This window comes from Cupressus sempervirens, chromosome 7 (assembly GCF_028749045.1).
Source record: "Cupressus sempervirens isolate cs-2001-9-10 chromosome 7, ASM2874904v1, whole genome shotgun sequence".
Lineage (NCBI taxonomy): Eukaryota > Viridiplantae > Streptophyta > Pinopsida > Cupressales > Cupressaceae > Cupressus > Cupressus sempervirens.
In genome coordinates, this window is record NC_143124.1 from 268,357,721 (window position 1) to 268,366,929 (window position 9,209).

The window sequence follows — 9,209 nt, forward strand, 5'->3', positions numbered from 1 at the left end:
GCTCTTTAAGTTCTTCTAATCTAATTTAGGTCATTTAGAAGGTTATACTTGAAGATCCCTCTTTTTCTTTCAATGATGTACATCTAAAATTAAGGGGTTATTTATACATCACTCACAATTATTCACATACACCTATTAACTTTTATGTTATAGTAACATTTTGTAGATCTTCTTCCTTTAATTATTCCCCTCATTACAGGGGTATTCCTTTTTCCTATTTTTTGCAAAGAAAATCAATATATTACTATTTTTTCTATCTCCTTCAAGGAGTGCAACATCTCATTAACTTTGTCAGATTCATGTAGACTATATTTTTTTTTTACTTGAATCCTAATATCTCTCTTATAGCCCCTTTGGAATATCAAATATTGTCCATAATTCCATTAAAATTCATGCAATTAGAAAGATCCTCTTGAGTTATGATATGATCCCTTTAAGTATCCTTAACAATCAATTGAAATCTATAGATCTATGATTTAATTTTATTGATCCTTCGCATCACAAACATATCTCTGACTAAAATCTAAGATTGTTGAATAAGCTTTAACCTCTCCAAAAACAAATAACATAAATAGCAACATACAATTCTAATTTCCAAAAAATAGTCTTGCACCAAGTCCTCAAGAAGTGTTCTATAACTCATACATAAACGAATAATTGTTTCTAAAAAAATATAAATAGAATCTATACATATCCAAAAATTTACTACAAACCTTGTTGTAATCAACTAAATATTCTTGAATTGTACTGAATAAAACTATCTCTACTACTCTACTAGAACTATCTACAAAGATGATATTTTGAAGTCAATGATAAACCAAGTAATGAATGAAACACATAAGAACTCATTCATGTCTCCAAAATAATCCTTTTAATCTTCCTAAGGTGTTCATACTCTAGAGTACTTTCCATAGCACTCAACACATAACTATATCGAGAATTTATCTCAACTCTTTGCACAACACATTAGCATAGTACTCCACTACATATGTCAATGCAAGCATAAAAGCTCAATATATCTACATCACCACTAGTGGTCATAATGCTTTTGAGGAGCAATTGTGAAGTTTGTGTTAAGGTGACATTTCTAGTGATATAGAATAATTTATGTATATGTTGTCACTTCCTTCTATATCAATGTCACTCCCATCCAAGCTACATACTCCACCAAACTCTTCATTACTAGAGACAGTTACGATAGTTCATGATGCAACTTATTTTGACAATACACTTGTGTTTAATGATGATACTCTTCTCCTTAGACCTAGATAATTCATTTATTTTCTTCTTTACATCATTATATAATTATTCATTTTTTATAATAATGAAAAATTAATTGTATTTATGCACATGTACTAATTTTTATAAACGTATAATATTTTGTACAAATAATTATCAGAACATGGTATCTCTAGTGTGGGATCAAAGCATGTTGTTAGAAAAAAAATTAATGTATGAGATATTTCCTAAAGCCCAGCTATGTTTTAAAGGAATATAGATGTACTGGCATAATTTTATATATTTCAAATAGTTGATTATGATCTTCATTCTTGAAAATGAATCAATTTAGGACAAATTACAAAAAAATATAAAATGTAGACATATAAAGCTAGCCATATGAAAATTAGATATACTTAACTTGCTTAGTTTTCTAACAATTCTATAATGATGCTTCCTAACTTTTCTATTCTTGACTAGGTGACCTTTTCCTTGTAGATTTAATGTGTCTTCTCTATTGGTTTCCCATCATCTTTTCCTTAAAAAAATGTTAAAATAATTGATACATACCATAAGATTTGTCCCCTTATTATTATTTTTTACTATTTGAACTACAAGACTTCAAATTTTATTGAATTGTTTTTTTGAAAACCCCTACAAAAGTTTTAGCTATAAATTTTTTTAAAAATTTGCAAACATGGTTTGAAGAAAATACCCCTTCTGAAACAACTAGACAATAAAAAATTAATCGGGACATTTCCTTCATTGTTCATTCAAATCCTACTTTGCAAAAATGTTCATGTACCCCTTCAAATAAAGGTGTGTTCATTTAAAGGGGCCAAAATAAAATTTGTTGTCTAACCCTTTTACAATCTCTCTATTTGATAATTTAGAAAAATTATAAATTACATAAAACAAAATTTTCAAAGAATGTATCCCATAGGTATTTATGTTAAATCTTATGCAAATAAAGTTATAACAATCTAAAGAAACCTATGTCTAGATTACTATTAATTGCACATCATCGTTCAATTAAAAAACTGATTTTTTAACAAAATAGAATGAAACCAAATACATCCTCTAGATATTGATGTTACAAATATAACATTTAAACAAATATTTCTTTTTGTTTTTCCAACAAATAGTCATGAACTGACTGATTCACTCTTTAACAGTGCTATTTCAGAATATACATTAATAGTTTATTTTAATCAATGAACTATATTTGAAAAAATAATGGAGGGATTTATTTTTGTGTCATGAACACATAGGCTAACTTTAATAGCATTCAAAAAAATAGACAATATTATCAATATATACAGGTCGCTACATTTGCAAACCACTAATTAGTAATTTGGACAACCTCTATTTTTAATTTTTTCAATGACTATTTTTAACTTACGCGGTGTAAGAGAAATACCACGAGACAAATTATATTTTCATTGGGCTTGTCTGTGATCGTAATTGGCCCGGCATACAGGGCAATTCGTTTTTCTTTTAGTTGAGCTAAGTATGCATGCATAATAATACACATGATTGCAAGGCAACATTTTAACTTCGTCACCTTTTTTAATCGAATCAACAAATATTGCACAATCAATTTCAATGTCGTTTGATTCCTTAGACCAAAGCGTGGCTGATCCCAAAATAGCTGAGGCCTCTTCATCGCTCATTGTACGAGATTCAGACAATCGACTTTCATGCTGAAATATCCTCAAGTTCCTATGAGAACCCCGCATGCTTTGCAATAAATCAATAACAGCTGTATTGTTATGATTGAGCTGGTAACGAGTGCCAACCAGAACATTGATTTCATCTTCCCGCTGCATTAAGTCCTGAAATATAGCGAAACTTTGCGCGTTTATCAAATCCTCCAAGACAATCCTGATTGCGCTGTTGCTAATTCTTCCGTCATTTACGGTAAAGATTATAAATTTAAAGCTTAAACCTTCCGGTGTTTCGGCTTCAATACCGGTCTCCGTAATAGCAAGTGGTAATTCGTCTGAGGATCGTTGTGTATTGCGATTAGATTCATCGTTCGGGGATGACAGCAGGAAAATAACTCTCACATTAGTGGCAATAACAAAATTTAAGAACCCCAACTGTTGTAGATGTTCGTTCGTGACTAAAGCAATAATTAGTTGTCACTCTCTTGTGCCATTGCTCGAAGATCAATATGATTCACCTGCGTCGCTAATTGGTCCAAAACAGTGTTATTTTCAAGCAGCAAATCAGAAAATGAATAAAATCGTAGCCTGATAGATAATGGATTTTCCACGCGGAGGTTGAGCTCGCAATCAAAGTGCCTTAGACGGCCAGCTGGGTTAATATCCGCTGAACTCGGAAAGCATGTTCCATTTTGTGTTTGAACAGCAATGCGCTGCCGGGATTCAATCCCATGGCCATCCTGAGCAATTCTCGTACTGCGAATAAATGGTGCGAAAGAATTACCCATTCTGCTTATACTTGTATTCCAACTCGTAGTTAAGGTACAACATTGAACCAAGGAGTAAGGATCTGTTTCATTATATATGTGGAAAGTTTTGAGCGTCCTGTCGGTCTATTACATCGCTTGAAGGAGCGTGGATGATTGCATTTACAAATTTGTATTTTCTAAAAAATATTTTATACTTGATTATAGAAGCATAAATTAAAATTACAGAATATTATTTTTGAGAATAATTCATAAATATAGTTGTATGTACAATAAAATGATAGACATAATGAAAATAGGTATGGTTATTTAAGTTTATCAAACAATTTTTAACATTATGACAATAACTCCACATTAATTAAATCGAGAGGCTTCCTACACTCGATGCATTACAATTAGCCTTTTTTGAAAAATTTGATAGGCATATAACAGTTCTAATGGTGGACTCCAAAATTGAGAATTGTTATGGTAGTTGTTCATTATCCCTATTATAATCAACGACTATCATCTTGTAATGTGTTAGGTTGATAATTGAGGAACTATAATAATTAAAAATATTTAATATAAAATAAAGAGAAAGTAGCATTACAAATAACGTTTGTTTGACCGTCATATCCTAAGTTGGCATAATCAGCTTTTATATGTCATTAAATTTGTAATTGTTTGATGCAGCACTATATGTCCATTTCATGCAATGAGAGGTAACTGAAAGGACAATGAAGCGACTTTCTAAACGATCTTTTCTGCTTATTGGTTAGAGAAATCAATTCATTTCTAACAAACAAGGAGAGATGGATTCTTCCACCTGTGACATGTGAAGCCATGACTACACTCTATTTAAGTCCTTCATCGTCATCCATTTTGAGCATGAGCATTTTTTCTCCATTTTGATTTTGTACCAGTTATTTCATTTGGATTGATTTTTGCTACTATCTAAATATATGTATGTCATCGCGGTGGGCGTTATGGCCACACTTTACATATGACAGGTACTAATTTATAAATTTGTATAGTGGCAATAAATGTGCCGCTGCGTACTGTATATACGCAATGTCTATTTGTGATTTTTTATTTATTGAATTCAGTTTGGAATGGGGTTTATGGTTTAGATATTGCATTTTTATTGTAAACTTTAGTGGCTTTTCCTTTACTGTGAGTTTTGCATTGTGTGAGGGTGCATGGGGGTGTATTTGGTGTTGAAGCTTTGAATTTGTCGATTTGTGGTTTGTTTTACAATTAAAGATCCAATTCTTTGGGTTTTCAGTAAGTGTGCATTTGTTTATTTTTTTGAATATTGATTGTTCTTTTGTGATGTACTAGTGTGGTATGGTTGTTTGCCACTTTTTGTATTTAGGGACAAGAATCTTAGTAAACAATTGGATTTTTGCAGATTGTTGAGGTGATGTTTTTGAGGATATTTTGTTGAGTGTGTTTTATTGGTGGGTTTCAGCATCTGTGGGTTTGTGCTTCTTTGTGTGGAAGGGTAATGGTTCTAAGGTTTGAACATGGAGATTTTGTTTTGTAAGTTCTAGTCAAAATATTTAGATCTTTGGCCTTGGTAAGTTTTCTGATGTGGGAGCTGAGAGATGGAGTCTTTTAGGATTTGCAATTTTAGGATTTGTGACATTTACTGATGAAGATATTGATTAAATTTTATTTTGGTTCATGTTGTTATGGTAATTTACTCTCTAATATTTTGTTTTTGCTGCAAGATTTGGACATATTGAGGTTTACAAATTCATTTAAGAGATGTTTAACACATGGAGTTGTGTAATAATGCTACAAGGACTAGGGTTGTTTTGAATGATCAAAATGTATGGAATTATATGAAGTTGTCCACACATAGATTAGATCTATAATCATGCTTCCTTGATACACAATGCTAAAATCAATAAATGAATAATGTAGATAACAAGTCTTTCAAAAATATTAAGGGGAAAATAGATGACATTTGATAAAATATAAATTTTGAATTTTTGATACTTCATTTTAAGGTGTATTAATCTTTCAATTTTAATTAATACTCCTAATAGTTAATATTCCTAATGGATTTTTAAAAAAAAATTAATAGACCTTTTTCATTAATTTTAATATAAAAAATACATATTCACAAAAAAGGTGTTGGGGGATACAAGATCTCCCTACAAGTTTAAATGGCACAAGGTCAGATTAACACCTATTCACCAAAAAAACATATATAAAAGCATTAAACAAAAGCCCTCAGACTACAATAGTAGTTCTAGCCAAGGGTGGTTATTTACCATCAAACCCCAAAAGTCCTTAGGGTCATTGGTTGGTTCAAGGGGAGCCCAACTGTTAGTAGCAGCAACATCAACATTTTTATCTCCCTCCTATCTTGGTGAAGAAATGGCTAAATCCAACTGAGGGAAAGCCCACTTGGGGTTATGGTGTGCACATGGTAACCCAACATCAGGGGCAATAGGAGGAACCATCAGGGACCAGCCCTAGCCCAACCTCCATGGAGGTGAGGCTGAGTGGCGATAACCACCAAAGCCACCAGCAGAGTGGTGATGGGGTTGAGACCGAGGAGTATGGGAGTGACCTATAGATCTACTGTAGCCTCGTCGTCAACCACAACGAGTGCATGTTGAGAATAGATTGAATAAGATTATTAAAGAGGGAGATTGTTGAAAATATATTGTTACAAGTATAACCAATATGCTTCAATCATTGTTTTGTCATTGATGTCAAACCTGCTATTTGCTGGTAAGACAACTACTTATTTTATTTAAGTACTATCACTTATTTGATTGATGAAAAGAATTTGATTAAAAGATGTATCAAAAGCACCTAGAGCAAAGGTTTAGTTATGATTGTGTATAAGAATGAGTTAAGATAGTGATAACATGATTTATTAATAATCTACTTAAGGTTACAATGGCTATTTACACTAAGAAATTTTAGAAGAACAAGTTAAACAAAGTGTGTCTACCAAGCTTGACCAAGTAGGTAGTAGGTACCAAGCAAAGTTAGTGCAAGCCAAGTAGAAAATCAGTTTGAGCCAAGTAAAAGTCTATTCTAGTGTATGCCAAGTGAAACATTGGATGCAAAGTAAAGTTTAGTTGATGCCGAGCACCAGCAAACTTTAGTTTATGCTGAGTAATTTTATAGAGGATGTCAAGCACTATATCATGTGTCAAGCATTAGAAGCTATATAATGCAAAATGGCTACATTATTTGAAAGATAATGAATTCAATGGATCTTAACTGACAAGATTACTTTTATGGATTGTGTGAATCGAGTAGAACATAGAGATGGATGAGCTAGTGGCATAGAATTAAAGATAAACTATTTTGAGGCAAATTCAAAGAGGATTAAAGGAAAAGTTCCTAAAAGAGATATGAAATATGGGGTAGATTCATTGTATCCTGCCTAATTTGTGCTAACCCTAAATTTGACAATGAAGAATGAGTGGCAAAAATATCTTAATTTCCTATTTATAGGAATGGTTGGTCGAAAGTAAGGGTTTTCATGTGCGAGAACCTAAGGAAGACAAGGATTCAAGAGTTTTCGTTCATCAATTGATCTAAGAGAAGAGTGTGCATTGGCATGTTAAGCAAGGAGGCTTAAGGGTATGAATGTTGGAAGGGTGAAAAAGCTATTTGAGCTAAAATGAGTGAAGGGCAAGCAGAATGGAGGACTGGAATAGAGATATGTAATCTACAAATGAAGTTGTAATTTGTTATTAGATTAAGCCTTACTATTACATTCTAATAATTGTATCTGTCTAGGGTAAATTCTTTGGATTAAGGTTGACGTAACAGTCATTTGTAAATCCTTTAACTAGGTGACATTCAAAGTGAATGGTCTAAAGTCCTCTAACAAGGCTCACTCCTAATAGAGTGATTGAAATCCTTTAATAGGGTCACATTTAATAGTGTGTATTGCAACCTTTAACAAGGTTGGCCTTTCATTGGGCATCACTTCAGAAGAGCAAAAAAAGAGTATCATGTTATTGGTTTTTTTTCCCAAATTGGGTTTCCACATTAATCATTATATCAAGTGTGTTAATGAATCTATTATGTTTCATGTTTACATTTCTGGAAGTTGATTCAACAGTGACCTACAAGATTTAAGTGATTGCATTAACTTATGCATGCATGCATGAAGATAAATGTTTTATGGGTTCATTAAGCTATGAAAAGTTTTATTTATACATCTGGACCTTGGATAATTGATTCACCATTAAGCAGGTAAAGTGAATGAAGTATGATTAGTATTAACCAATAAATAATAATGTTAACCAAACCTAGTATTGATTGAGAGTGTGGTGTTAACCAAGAAAGAGAAAGACAAAAAAAATTGAAGAAGAATATATTTGAGGACAATATTTAATGAAAATTGTTAGCCCCAATTGATACACTAACTGATAATGATTTTGTTAAATGTAAACGAGTCATACTTGTTGTTATGAATTGTCATTAATGCCAAACCATAGTTGGTTAGACAATGTGCTGATTTAGAAGACTACCATATCATTTGATTAATGCAAATGATTTAATTGATGATGAGGATTGTAAGAAAGTATGATGATGAAAATCTTGATAAGTGTTGGTACTAAATGGGTACTTGAATAAGTTGGACTATGATAGTATAATGTTGGTTTGATTGTTTCATAATCATGTGATATTGTCATTATGTTCATGTATTCACTAAGCTACACTAGTTACACTAAACAACAAGGTCAAAGAAGAGATATAGTATTTATTGAGAGATTATAGTTGTCAATGATCAAATTGAAAGGAATAGTTATAGTTCAGTGTTAATTTAATGATTTATTTCAAAAGTAAAGATTCAATGTTCATCGAGTGAAGAATAAAAGGAAAGATTAATCTAAGGCCAACTTTTGATCAAAAAATAAAAATATTAGAGAAGTTCATTAGATAAAGTCACAGTTAGTTATTAGATCTATGGCTAGAGAAATATAACGTAGATATGATGAAGAGTATTTAAGAAAGATGGATATGAGCACAAAGTTCTAGGTTAAGTCAATCCCTAATACCTACCAATATGTATAAAATATGAGCATGTATATATATACATATACATATGTATATATATACACATATATATACAGGTATACACATACATATGTATATATATATATATATATATATATATATATATATATATATATATATATATATATATATATATATATATATATATATATATATATATATATATATATATATATATATATATATATATACATATACATATATATACATATACATATACATACATATATATGTATATATGTATGTATCGATATGTATATGTATAGGTATGTACACACACACACACACACACACATGTATATATATACAAATATATGCATATATGTATAAATTTATGTATATATAGATATATACATGTGTGTGTGTGTGTGTGTGTGTGTGTGCAATGGTGGGGAGTGGTGCATTGTATACAGATCCTTGCTAACAAGTAATTGACTATGACTCCCTACCTCAAACATATCAAGAACTTCAAACATAAATATAAAACTCTCTCTCTCTCTCTCTCACACACACA